Source organism: Spea bombifrons, chromosome 1 (assembly GCF_027358695.1).
Source record: "Spea bombifrons isolate aSpeBom1 chromosome 1, aSpeBom1.2.pri, whole genome shotgun sequence".
NCBI classification, from domain to species: Eukaryota; Metazoa; Chordata; class Amphibia; order Anura; family Pelobatidae; genus Spea; species Spea bombifrons.
Window position 1 is genome coordinate 112,569,220 of NC_071087.1, and position 15,584 is coordinate 112,584,803.

Below are 15,584 nucleotides of genomic sequence, written 5' to 3' on the forward strand. Positions count from 1 at the left end.
CCCCTATTGTCCTTAAGGGGTTAATTGCTATTCCTTTCCTTCATAAATATTTTCTTTTTCCTAGAATAATACAGGGATCAATAAGCACTGTAGGGTACATTTTTCACACAACACAGCATCTTCTATTTTTTGTGTTTTCTTATTTCTAAGGGTTAAACAGGATGGGGTGGGATCAACACTAATTTATTTTTCTAACAGAAATACTTGCAAGCCCCCACCCCCTTGCACAATAGTGTGTAGTTGTTCCAGGGAGAAATGTGCTCCCAGAGGTAATCGACAATGAGGATTCACAGACTAATTAATTGCAGGGAGTTGTCACTAATTCTTTTTATAGGGAGGAGGATGTGTGACAGTTTTAGGGCTATTAAACAAACTAATTGAACCGGGAGGCAAGGATGGGCTGTTATGTTGAAAGCAATAGGATTTAAAGAGAAAACATATCATTTTTATTTTACTAATTGAAAGGTGTATGAGGAGGACACAAACCCCCAGGATCGCATTGTCATTAGCAATGTTATATGCAAAAAGGCTCTAGGGAATCCTGCCAGGGCTAGTCCTACACTAAATAGCACCCCTGGCAAGAATGCTCTTTGGCTCCCCCTGCCTCCCACTGCCATTTTGGTAGCATTATACACATATTTTGCTGTTTTATCTAAAATTATTGTGATCTTTAGGGCTGTACAAGACTACCATTGACTCAAATCCAGCAAACATCCTGAGCTCTAAGGAACAAGGTACATCAAGGAGACAGACCAGTGATTTGGGCCCCAATAGGGCAACCTGCAGTGGCGGAACTACCGGGGTCGCGACTGCGACCGGGCCCTGGAGTCAGGGGGGCACAAGGGGTGCTGAGCGGTCATTGTGTAGATAGTGAGAAGGGGGGAAAGGGAGAAGGTAGGTAGGGAGAGGGTAGATAGTGAGAAGGGAAGGTAGGGAGAGGGTAGATAGTGAGAAGGGAAGGTGGGGAGAGGGTAAATAGTGAGAAGGGGGTAGGGAGAGGGTAGATAGTGAGAAGGGGGTAGGGAGAAGGTAGATAGTGAGAAGTGGGGTTAGGGAGAGGGTAGATAGTGAGAAGAGAGGTAGGGAGAGGGTAGATAGTGAGAAGGGGGAGAGGGGGTTGATAGCCTGAGAAGGGGGGAGAGGGGATAGATAGTGTGAGAAGGGGGTAAATGGTGTGAGAAGGTGGTAGATTGGGGTGGGGGGGGGCCTTAACAGATTCTTGCACCAGGGCCCTGAGGCTTCTAGTTTTGCCCCTGGCAACCTGTATCTAGTAAAGTGCCACAGACGCTGCACTTACTTCAGACCTGTCTTCCTAGTAAGAACATGCCACTGCCCTGATCCCCTGCCTGGGATGCCTTGTGCTATGACTGGCCCTGAATCAGGTAATGGTCTAGCTCTGCATTAAAGTAGCCACACCATCTCAAGAGTATGCCATATTACACTGGTTAATATTGTAATCAATGTTCAATGGGTCAGTTACAGGGGAGATCTTTGATCTTCTCAAGCGTCCCATTTACACTATGGAGACATTGAACATGTGATAATGGATGTATCAGTGTATGTGGTTATGGATGTCTATGTATAAGTGTATGTGGGAATGGGTGCCTATGTATAAGTGTATGTGAGCATTGATGTCTATGTATACGTGTGTGAACATGGATGTCTATGTATAAGTGTGTGTGTTAGCATGTGTAAATTTGTGTACGTGTGTTTACATGTGCTTGCCAAAATGTATGTTGGAGGAGGGGCAAGGGAAATGCTGGCAAGCTGCTTTGTGGCAGAGGTGGCACAAATAAGCTGTTTAGCTGGAGCAAAGATTGCATAGGCATGCTGTTTGAGTGCACCGATAAGCTGCTTGGGAGCAAAGGTGGCACTCACAAGCTATTTGGGGGCAAAGAAGGTACTCACAAGATGTATTGTGCAAAGGTGGCACTGTGGGACATGTTGCATAATGAAGTTGGAGGCCCTGGGACAATTCTCTCCGCACGGGCCCTGTGGGCCTTTAGTGATGCCCCTGATCATCTGATACCTAAAGAAGTGGATCTTGGGGGATTTTTCGAAGAACTGAAGGCAAGGGGAATGTCAGATAAGTTGGGAAGCCATTGATAAATTTTGTTAGCGTGAGAACAGGCGAAGATCATCAGATGAGCAAAAATTGGGTAGCAGTATGTTTGGGAAAGTAAGGGGATAGTAGGGGACTATGAAGAGTTTTAAAAGTGAGAGTCAGTGTTCTGAACTAATTCCTGAAGCATACAGCCAGCCAGTGAAGTGATTGACAGAGGGGAAAGTATTAGGGGAGCGACAGGTAAAGAAGATAAGTCAGAAGCATTCATGATGGATTGTAAGAGGGTAAGACAGGTATGAGAGAGACTAGTGAAGACAAATTTACAGTAGTCAAAATGGGAGATAATGAGGGCACGAACAAAAGCCCTAGCTGTATATTGTATTAGTAAGGGGCAAATGCTTTTAAGATGTTGCCCTTTAAAGTATTACTGCGTTAGAAACAAATCGTGACAATTGGATTGTAGGAATCCAATTGGTCATAAAAGCGTTGCCAGATCTAGATCTAGATATTGCAACGATTTCTGGAAGATTTGATCAACTTGCCACAATGTATCACTCTAATGTACAAAAGGGCTTCTATCACTTGCCAGAGTCAGTAAAATTCATTAAAATTACAAATAAACTAGTAAAAGGAAGAGAGGACCCTGCTTACAATCTAGTCGGTGGTTGAGGGGGAAGTGAAACAGTAGGAGACGACTGCTTGGATGGGGATGAGTTGGTCAAGTCAGGGTGATCTGTAGAGGTTGTTTGTGGTTCAGATGCCTTGATTAGGATGTTGCATGAGAGCAGGGGTGTTTCTAGGTCTCTGAAAGATCTGGGGCTAGAATATTAATAAATTAACAAATTTCTGATTTCCAGCAACCTCTGTGAAATATTTTAACTCTATGATTGATTGTCCAGATTGCATCCACATGACTTCGCACACTCACATTGCACCCACAGTGGTTTCCTCTCAGTCTCAGGTCTCCTCTTGATCCTCTCCTTTTCATTCTTTTTCCCATTTCTCTTTATCTCTCCCCTTTTTTCCTTTCTCCCCCCTCTTTTTCTCTCCTCCTCTTTTTCACCTCTCCTCTTTCTCTCTCTCTTTTCTCCCCACCTCTTCATTTTCTCTTGTATCTTTCTATATTTCTCATTATATCCCCTCATTTCAATTATCTCACATCTTCATATCTCCTCTGGCTTCACTTTATCTCTCCCTTTTCTCCATATCCCCCTACTTCTCATTATCTCTCCCCTTCACATTATCCATCCCTACATTGGTGCCAGATAAACCATGGGGAGGATGTTATCCCTGAAGGTGTTAATTTTCTTTTTAAAGTAGGTGGCAAGCTCTTGTGCAGAGTAGTTGGAACATGAGATCTATTTGGCCCATTCAGTCTATCTCTTTTCCTGGCTGTAAAGACTCAAACCATTGGCATTGTCTAAGTTTCAGGATAGACATATGCACGTTTTAAATCTCTTACCATATTTACCTTTACCACTTCTGCTACGTGGTCTGACGCACATATTTGCTACTGTCCAATATAGTATAACTTACATTCAATCTAAGCATCTGACGCTCTAGTTTTAGATCATGGGCTCTGATGCAAATAGATGTTGTTGGCAGCGGTAGACCTCTACCTCTACCGCTGCCAACAACATCTCTTTGCATCAGAACCCATGATTTAAGTCACCACTATTATTTTAAGAGCAATTGCGTGTCTGCAAGAGTTACTCTGTATAGTAGTACTGTACAAGGGACAACTTTTTGGAGAAAGAATAAAACACATGCGTTGGTATTTAATCTTGCACCATGTAATCATCTCTATGTCTCTTGATTTAGTGTATAATTTATTATTTCTAGGAATAAATTAAGAAGATCAGTGTGTATTTGAAAGAGCACTTTGATTTTAGACGTAGTGCACCTCACTGTAAATCAGTTCCTGCTGACAGTCTCTGGTGTATATCTTCTGCTTCTCCAAGCTCTTCCAGTGGAGCTGCTGTGACAGGTCTGGGCAAGGAGAATGAAATTCACATATTTAATATGATGTTTATAGGTCAAAAAAACATGTCAAACAAGTAGGAAATGGTACCAGGGCCTGTGATAACTGTTGGAGAGGGAGGGTAAGGAGGGAGGGTGTAGATTTAAAGTTTTTTTAGCCTGTAGGGATTAAGAGATAAATGAGCTTCAGAAAGATGTCAGGTATGTGACTTTTTAGGGGTCTTATACATGAGATGAAAGCTAATTATCTGCAAAATATATTAATGATGTATAGATGGTTATATATATATATATATATATATATATATATATGCAGATGGAGCCCTGCTTTGAGAACTCAAGAACCTCCTATTAAAGAATTAAATGCATATTGCCATTTTGTACTCCAATGTATTTCACAGAATTCAAATGAGTGCAGGTATTTTTTTTAATTACTGGAGTAAAAAAGAGACTTCTGTATCATTTAACTCCCCTACTGTTACACTCAGCGTGTCGAAGCAGAACCCTGGAGCAGGGATCAATATATACCATACCACTGGATCTCCTCCATATCGAGGTGGTGGAGGTAGGTGTGGTGTTTGAGAAGGCACAGTTTGTTAGACTGTTCCAGGCAGAAATGGAGATGGAACAGGTTGTCTCCCTGGGTAGGTATAAGCCAACAGTTTATGCATTGATTGGGCTGCACCTATATTCTGTCGGACCTCTGGGGGATCCATGGTAGGGCCCTTGGCTGTTACGCTCAGCGAAGCAGAACCCTTGAGTAAGATCGGTGTATACCAAAAGAAAACCGACAACCTTAGAACCAAAGTAGAGTTTTTCACCCTCCAACCGGTTTCCACCTCAGGTTGAGCCCTTGGGTTCGAGCAGTCGCAGGACTTATTTGTTCTAGAAACAGAATCAGAATAATGGATAAGGATACATTAAGAAACTTTTAAGAGTCAGACTGTTGTAACATTTTTTAATGGGAGTCCATAAAATCTTTATGATCATTTTCAAAAAGCAATAAAACGGCATATAAGATAAAACCTTTGTTATTGACAAAAAATAACCAGATGCTCGAATAGGTGGACTATGATGTTGTCTGAGCAACGAGCTGTCATTTAACAAATTAATTAAAACTGCCTATAACTTTCAGAAACTGAAATCAACTCCAGCATTGTTTTTGTCCTGATGATCTCTCTCTCTCTGCACTATCCCTCACAAAGGTTGCCTGAACCAATGCATGATATGCAACAACTCAAAGAAGAACATAAATACAATCAAACAAGCAACTGAAATCAAATTAAAATCACCCTATAGTGGACCCCAGATGGCCTACACAATCCCTTCCACTTAAGTCAAATACTATCAATTACATATTTTATCAAAATGTGTAACCTCATGGTTGAGTAATCTTTTCCATAGTATAGGTGTATTTAAGTATGTCTAAAACTTCTTCCTTTGTAGGCAGTACATATTTTTTCCATTTCCTGGAATTTTCACGGTAACAAAATATATCCCAATAACTTGTGATGCTTAATTCCGATGTAATCAGGAATCATGCCTAACAAGTCTAAATCTGGTAACATCAGAATGTGGATTTGTTTACCCTAGATGGTAAGCCGAATACCCACTTCCATAGAAGAGAAATAAAAGGACAACTCCACCACATATGTGACATGGAGTCAACATTTTTCCAACATTTATTGGATAACTGGGTGCTAATTTGTGAAGTCAAGAAGGCTTCAAACACCATAGAAGAATGACCTTTTTGACTATACAATGGCCCCTGAAAACAGAGATCAATAATTAGGTGAATAGATTGTAGAGAGTAAACAATGGTTGGATAAACAATGACGTAATTGCAAGTATCTAAACAAGCTTCCATAACGCCTGTAGTTTTAAACATTGAGCCAAGGTACCCATCTCCCAACCTTATAATACCTCCTAACCTCTAGCTCACAAAAGTGCTTTCTCCAATTATGTTTTCTACAGTGTTCCGTGGGGGTAATTTTGTTCCATATTTGTAATGTGGGTAACTTTATTGGTAACTTATGTCACATCTCAATGAATAAAAGGGAAGTGGGCAGTGGGGAAGAAAAATTTATTATGGTATTTTCTATTTTGGTAGACTACGAACATTTTTTGACATTGAATAATGCTTTCTTTATATATATATATATATATATATATATATATATATATATATATATATATATATATATATATATATATATATATATATATTTGTGCTATGCTTTTATAGATGTACATTAAAAAAAATTTGTTGCCAAACATAATATAATAGTCTAAAAAATTATTTTCCTTTTTTAATTTAATATAGGAATCTATTTCCGAAGACCTAATATATTTAACTGCATTCTGAACAGTTTATGTATTATTTAATTATTGATGATGGAAAATGAAACTGCTCTGCTATTTTCCTCTCCACCCTTGCTGACTCTTCTAAAAGTAAGAATTCCTAACTATGTTTTCTGACACATGTGCTGTTAACTGTGTTAAATTGAATAGTGTAATTGGATCCGCCACTACCATTGATTTCAAAGTGCTGGTGTGCAACCTATGTAAACTATTGACTCAAAATAGTATACTCATAAGATAATTGATGTCAGAGGTGCAGCAGGTATAGGGATTAGTCCTATAAATAGTCACAATGATGCAAAGTATATATTTTTTTTTCATTTGAATTGCCGACATTTCAACACAATGGCCTTTGTTAAGAAAGTACAGAAAACGAAGCAAAAATTCAGCGCATGCCCAGTGTATACCATTCAAGAAAACACAGGCCACATAGAGATGACATTAGACTGAAAAAATGTTTGGTTTCATTTATTTTGTTTAGATATATCTACATATTTCCTCTTGATAACAGAACAAATTCAAATCCTATATAACTACTACATTGGTGTTATCAATAGAAACCTGGGCCTACGCAACACTATCTTTATACATAAACCAATTGTATGTGAACCATGAACAGCTTGATCTTATATTATAGCTATGCAAAATGAATGCTATAAAATTAGTTAACAGTATAGATTTTATTAAAATCCCTATAGTATAGAAGGATATAGAATATAGTACAGAAGAAAATATCCGAAATAGCATTTTGTTGTCCTATGCTCCACAGCATTTAAATACACAAGCAAATCATTCTGAGAGCGCTCTTTTAATAATTTTGATCATTCATCAAATAGAGGTCTGCAAGTGAGTTAAGATGAGATGAAATATTTTCTTGATCACAAACTTCTTTCTTTACTCCTTGTGCTTCTTCCATCTAAAAGCCTTACAGCTTGCTTCAAGATTTCACTTAGTTGAGTTCCCTTTCTGTGTGATGTTCATGTATATATAGTATATATAGTATATATATATATATTTGGGCAACTCACCGGTTCTTAAATGGTTCAGCCATTTTCTAAATTATTGTCACTCTGTAAGAGCTATTAATAGAAAAATAATTCTCCCACCTGGCCATTTTTCTGCTGTAAAAGCCTTGAATCTTTGTTGGTCCAGCCTTATATTAGGGACAGCCTTGTGTGGCTATAGTAGTAGCATAGTATGGTTACTAGTATTATTATAATATTATCACTTGTCTGTATAGTTGCCAGATACTATAGCCTACACGAATTAACATGTAGAATCATCCTTTACTCTTTAGCAATCAATGCTTGACCTTGGTTAACTCTATCAATAACGGAGAGTGGGGTTTTAAGAGATTTAATTTGTCCACTCTTGGAAGCATAAATGTTTTGCCAAATGCATTATTGATTTAGTAAATGAATATGCTTAGAAGTGTCCAGATCTATACTAATCTCTACCCATCCCCTTATATTTTACTCATATCAACCCAAACAGGGAATCTGATCCAGTCTCTCGTATCTACTAGCAGTCAGGACAGCATTTACACAATGTTTTATGCAAGCGTAGAAAAGACAAGGGCCACCACAGTTGCCACTTAGCGGTGTGTATTATTCATAACTACCTAGAATAAGGTTACAGAGATGGTTGGAGCTAATCAGTGCTGGTGCTTTTAAATTTGTACGTTTTTGTAAGACAATACCGGTATATGAATGACTGCATTTAAACACTACGTTTCTAGTGCTCTGTTAAAATGTTTAAATAAGAGGTTATAATAAAAATATTCAGGTGAGGGGTAGGATTCTGGAATGCTCGCTTTTAAATTGGAAAACATATAGTTCTCTTCCTACTTACATAGTAGCATAGTCATTTAGTAAAAAAGACACAAGGATTTCAAGTTCAAGCTCGCTGTTGATTCCGAAGAAAGCAAAAGCCCCTCATTGAAGCAAATCTGATCTCTTGCTGGATCAACAAGTTGTAATAATTATAATCTTAATATTTAGATTAAATATAACAATATTTATATCCTTCTTTGCTGAAAAAAAAAGCATCTAGTCCATATTTGAATTTCAATCCAGTCATTCAATTGAATTTGACAGCACAATCTATGTAGGTGGGGGATTTTTGTTTTTACTGTAAAGAGCCCTTTTATTTTGCTTGAGATGAAAATTCCTTTTGTTCAAAGTCTGAATGGATAACGTAATGTTTGTAGAGTTGTAATGTATAGACCCACCGTGGGGAAGAAAGCTACTAGACAAGCCTGTCTCTTCACCTGCAACAGCCCCTTTGGCTCAGATGTTTAGGCAAAGATAATGTGTGAGGTGGCAAATGACTAGACAAAAACGCAAATTAAAACTAGCCTGGAGGGTCAAGGCAAGCAGCACAATACCAAAAATCAAAATGAAATCAAGGTCTGGTACACAGAAATCTATGAATAAGAGATGCACTCAAAGTATAGCAAGGGCTGGACAGAATTAAATACCCCCAAATAATGTCACAATGTATGCGAAATGTGCATTGCGTAATAAGAGAGACATAAAAGAGGCAACTTGGGTAATGCAGTGAATGCAAACAAAAAAGGATGCACATTGAGTAGAGTAATTAACTGGGAGCAGTGTAATGCCTATACAAAGTGCATCTTCTGCGGATAGAAATGATACATTTATGGGCCTGGGTCTAGGTACTGACAGGTAAGGACATGACAACAGTTCTATTAATGAACATCATAAAGTGTTTTTATTGTACTTGTATATATGTATAATGATATCATATCCCCTCTAAAATGCTTTTTTTTCCCAGTATAGCCAAATTCAACCTTTTTTGTAGCCCGCATCTTCGCAATTTGGGAACTGATATTCTGCTTTTTACATGGTACCAAAAAAAAAATTCCCCTTCCATAAAAGTCTCTCCAAACACCATCAGCCAAGGCAGTCACGTTGGAACAGCGTTTATTGCTTCCTGTGAGATATGCCGAATACTCTGGCATTCCGGCGGATCCATTTGCATTTTGCTTTGGGGAGTTCAGGAATTTAAAGAAGATGGGGGGGGGGAATCAGATTGCTTCCTTGTAAAACAACATCGTTTTAATAACATGGAGAAAAATATCTCGAACACAATCCAGCACTGAAGACGTAAAGCCAGACTCAAACTAGCTGTAGCCCTCTTATGTAAGAATAGCAACCCAAGCTACTTAAAAGCTTCTACTTTTCATTTAACGAAGGAAGAAACTCATTAAGTTTGCATGAGAAAGTCCTGTCTGATCTGGCACACAGCAAAGAAAATATTCACAGTTCATTACAGACACTAATACATTAATGCATCAGCTGCAAGTAAAAATGCTTGGTATTTTGTTTGATGGTTTAAATTCTGCTTAACCCTTCTGTTGCCAGTGTGATACGAAGCACAACAGTAAATATCCGCTAAGATCAGTCAGACAGCTTTTCTTGCTCTACTTTTTTCTCCTAAAAACTTGTTTTTTATTCAGAGAGAGCCTTTAGAGCATGGTGAATAAGCTGAACACAGTTTATCACATTTTGTCGTGTAATGTATTATAAGGATATCAGACAGTAAATAGGCAAACATTTTCAGATCCACACCATTATGTTCCAGCTATTGCACATGTCCAGGAGCTGAGATATGTGAAATTATTTCCAGATGCTCTAGAAGACATCTTGATTGGAAGAAGATGCTCCGTTTGGAAGATAACCTCCAGAAGCAAATTTCAACATGATATATTGAAGTTGCATTCAAGGAAATGGTCCTTCTTCCAAAGGACATGTTATTCAAAAGTAGTTTTGGCAAAAACTAGATTTTAGACAAATTAGAGTAATATCAAGATTGAAATTTTCTAAAAAAAAAAAAAAAAAGCTTCCAGGATGATTGTAGCATACACCAAATTATTAGATATAATAATCACTCTACAGGATAGAAAAAAAGAGTTACCTCCCAATTGAAGAGATTGTAATTTACTTAGAGGGCCAAAACCCATATAGATTCTCCAAGAACCTGTGAGGAGGATTGGCTAAACCTTTTGGAGTGCCGATTTTTTTGAACCGATTTAGACAAGGCCTGAATGCTTAAGGTCAGCAGCTGTTTACTGATCACAACTCAAAATACTTAGGAAAATTCCTAAATACCCTAGGAAAAGCCACAAACAAAAGGCATGTACAATCAGAACTTGAACTAAACAAATCAATATGGAATCACCTGCTAGAGCACTCTAATCAGCATAGAGGAGGAAAAGGTGCCTTGCTCAATAAGCGAGTCCTACTAGCTAGAACATTCTTTACTGGTGCCAGGTTGTCTCGTTCACTAATCGACATGACTTCGAAGAGTCTCATGTAAGACTGGCTGAAAACATGTAGCATGATTGCATTAACTCCCTGCAGAGATCAGAGAGCTGTGATTGCTTTGCTCATGCGGTAGTTAAGTATGGCAGCCCCGATTCTCATGTATGCAAAGAAATATTGTGAAAAAGTGTGTGCGCTGGCATATCGAGTTCTAGTTATGCACCCTTTTACAATACAAGCTGAATTGCAATAGTTTTCCAGCAGCGATGTTATCATTGGCTTTATTAGAAACAGTTATAATCTGAACACGTGGATACTTATCACTTATACAGTACCTCATCTCCCTTCTTTTATGATGAAGAACTAAGCATACACATATTGGGGGAACATTTATATGTATAACTTAGCCAAAAATAAATAAAAAAAATATGAAAAAACCAGAGTTTATAAAAAGTTCACAAATCAAACGAGCTTACAATCTAGAGGGATTTAGGGTGTATTTACACAATAGCTAATAGGCCTTGCCACATTCTTTGTAAGCAATACACATTAAAATCCACATCAGAATTATAAATATCAACACTTCAGTATATTTGATCCTTTAATATTTCACAGCCCTGAACTCATTTGCCTTCTCTCCTGCTAGGATGTCCGTTTGTGTGTAAGCATGCCCCCTAGTGGCAAGATGCTGTAAATGCGTGCCAATGGACATCATTATTCAAGTATGCATCTTAAAGAAGCATTTAATAGATCTGGTTTTCTTACAGTATGTATATTTTGGCTGCAAACTTGATACTATGCATGATGTCGCTGTTTGAGTGAGACAAGGGTCTAATGAGACACATGCTTGATTTCTGAAGACAACTTCAATCCATTGTTGAGTTTTTAACCTTATACGTATATTCCTTTTCTTTATAGTCAATGATGAATTTATGATGGGGTCTTCCTCTGGTCTGTGCAAGGTCAGGACCCACACCGGGCCTGCATACTCTTCTTAGTGCCACTAACATTTCCATTATGGGGCTGATTTGTATTCCACTACCACAGATCTCTGACTTGCACAACCCCATCAAATACCTTCTTGTTGCTGAGTGAGCTCCCGCATCCCGCCAGAACTGGACTAGGAAATAAAAGTGACTCTTGCACTTTAAGGCCAGAAATGACATTCATATGTTTTTATACGCTTGCAGCGTGTGGTTATATGTATCTATCGGGCTGCCACACACAGCAGGACCAGATGCAGTAAAGGTAATGATTTTAATGCAGCCCTATGATTATACCCTATTAAACCCACCTATTTTACCTTATACTCGTGTAATTATGTTACATCACAACAATGGCAGAATGGTAAATACCATGACAAGAGGCTGTGTAGAGAAAGTGGAGCCATAATCCTCTTCATTCAATACAAATCAGTGTAAGTGCCAAAAGGGTGAATGATGTGTTGGACACTTCTGTGGGACTGAAAGGGTTTAAAAACACAGAGACTGGCTCGTTTTCCTTTGAAGCTGTATTAAGAGCATGTTTCTACACATAAAATAAATAAAATCCTTTTAAACCATTACTGTTAAAAGACAAGATCATCATTTCTAGTAAAGGTAGTTTAACAAAAGCGAATTAAAGATTCACAGCTGACAATAAGGGTTTGGTGTTCACAGGTAGCTAATATGATTTATATTTTTTATTTTAAATGCGTATCTCATTTTATGTGACTATAATGCACTAGATTGCCTTACAATGAGGAGCAATTAACCTTCAAAATGTAATCTTTTTAATAAAGCTGTCTATACAGATGGGTTTCTAAAAGTGAGAAGCCTACATTTTCCAGACTTCACCTTAATGTACTTCAAATGTAGTTTTTAAGCTGTAGAAATATTGTTTCATAATCTCATAATAATGACATACCTGAATCTCAATCGCAGGCTCTTGTAGGGAAGGAAAGGGCAAGAATAATGTAAATAACTCCTTATTCATTTGTGAAAGCTATTTCATTTTCATACACCTTGTGCTAGACGGGACTATAATAAACCTTGCTTTGTGGCTCTGAGGTAGCCCCAGAAGACCACGGAGACTGATTTATTAAGAGCGATTTAAATGCAAAATTTTTAAAGTGGTGTTATTACCTTGGTAAGCAATGGTGTGGTCCAGTCAACAGGATCATTCCAGTGATCCAGGATCTTTCTTGCCCTTTATAAATGACCTCCATTTCCCTTCAACCCAAATCAAATGCGGATCCAGGACCCTTTATGCAGAACGTCACTGGAAGTTTATATGTTATTGCCACAAAGAATGGCCCTAGAATTAAGCATTAATAAAAGGGCTACATAATGGTGCATGGAATAGCTTACTGAGCAGGCTTTAAAAAAAATCCTGTACAAGTTCACAGTAGGATATACAGAGTGTAGGGTTTGGTTTAGGGATGCTGGGCTGATGAGCCACAGAAGTAATAATTAGTATTGAGAAAGGGCTGAATTCTATCGAATTTCCAGTTGAAATTAACTTGAGCCCAACTGTGTAATATTTATAACAGCCAATGGGTCAACTTTAGGGGCTCTGCTTGACTTTGTAAGAATTGATTAAGACACAAAGTCAAGAATACTGGAAATGCTTGACTTTTTGGCATCAGTGTGGAACTTAGCTGTCTCATGTATGGCTAACTCAAGTGGCAATAGCACAAGTAGCTAAATGCAGGGCTCACTGTGGACCAGATCTCCGGTGAGTAGCAGGCAGTGCGTACAACATGCAGCTCATGAGGAGGGTGCCAGTGGTGCAGCAATCCATTTGTCAGCTCCCTCAATCAGTCTGTACACAGCATGGATTTGTCACACCCTGGCACACAGCGTGTCCTTCAAGTGCACTGCTAGCTAGCTGGACTCTGGAGAGGGTCATTGTGTGTCTCCTCGTGAAACACCCCACTAGATCACCAGATCACATTTTATGATAAATACAGATTTGAAAATGGTACAATTCACATACATAGGTGGCTGGTCTAATGTTGACCACAACATCCAGAAAAAAACAATTTGAATAAATACTGTTCATCATAAAATAAACCACATGACACAAGCTATATTTAAATATAATGTGCTCAAAAGGTTTGGATGTACGGGCAGTGCCTAGAAGTGAAATATAAATCTGTTTTATTTTAGGTATGTGTAGAATTTGACTGCCTTCCATGGAATGTGACTTGCACAGAAGAAGCATTAATTATGGAACTTTTCTTAAATAAATAATACAAGACGATTATTTGAAATGTGGTATTCCTGCGAATATTTTTATTTCCATAATTTCATAGACTTTGCATTTTCCCATTTGACGGTGCTATTATGTTATTTTCAAGCTCTTCTAATGTATGAAGAACTTAAATCTTTGTATATTTTAACTCTTTAACCATGTGTGTATCAAGCTGGTGTGGTCTGGATAAGGGCATTACAGATTTGGAATCAATGATTTGGCACAAACAGCTCTGGGCAGTGATTAGGTTACATGTAAAATGATTAGGTTGCATGTAACATGATGATAGATAGAAATTCTTTCTTGCATCTTTGAAGAAGATTGCACTTGGTTAACACAAATTTGGATTTTTTTTCCCAGTTCATTGTAAATTAATATTCCCAGTAAGAGAAATAAGGGATGGGTTGGACTATGTGAATATGGGCGAGCCCTCGTAGGGACTTTTAGTGCTGATGAATGGATGTGATGAAAGATTTGGGATTATGCATGGACTAGCCATGTAATTAATAACCATTTCAGAAATCCCGCTTAAGCGTTCTGAATCCTACGTCTGCTTGAGGAAGTTTGGAAGACATTACATAGCATAGTAACCATATATTAATATTTGGTTTATTACATACCGATTTATTAACCTGTGATGTATACGTAATAAACACACAAAAAAGTATTCTTTTTTAACATAAACTCATACCTGAGATGCACACTAATACAAGGTTCCGGGCAATTTGCGCATAGAATTATCTATAAAAACTCACAGCAATATGCAACCAGCGCTCAGATGCTATAGGGTTTTCCATGAATAAGTGTTATTTAATTATATGCCCAGGGTTCAAATGTCTTTGCAATAAATTTAAACAGAGCCACATCCCTGTCCTTGCAACAGACCACAAAGACATAGATTGTCTACTTCCACACACTATAAATCAAGACAAGTTCTAAGGGGTGTAGAGCCACTTGACCTTCTTCTCACTCAGACTTCAGTCTCAATGTCACAACCTCTACTCCCTGTATTTACACTACTAGAACATACATATTGCTTATGTTAAGGAATGCCATTTTTTACTCAGTCTGGTAGAAAATAACACCTCTTCCTGGCTGTCACCTATACAGTCTAATAACTAACTAGATGGATTCATACATTAAAACATTACATAGGCATATATATATATATATATATATATAGTGATATTTACACAATAACAGAAATAGAATTTGACAGCAGGAAAGAACCATTCACTCCTTCTATTTTGGCCATTTTCTTGATCTTGTCTTAGATCCAGGATAGATTTATGCCTAGCGTATGCATGTTTAATATCCCCTACCTGTGTTAACCTTTGCCAGTTCTATTGGGAGGCTAAGCCTCTGACCCTCTAGTTTTAGGTTACGATCTCTTGTTCTAACATTTCTCTTGATTTGAAATAACCGTCCCTCCTGTACCTTGCTTATTCCCTTTTAATGTTTGAATGCGAATGTCACATCTCCCTGTTCTGTTCTTTCTTCCAAACTATACATATTGAGATGCATTTGTCTTTTCTGCAAGCCATTTATCATTTTAGTATCCCTCCTCTGAACTCTCTCTCCAAGATGTCCATATCTTTATGGAAATGGGGTATCCATAACTGTTCCTAATACTGTAGGTGATGTATGACCAGAGATCT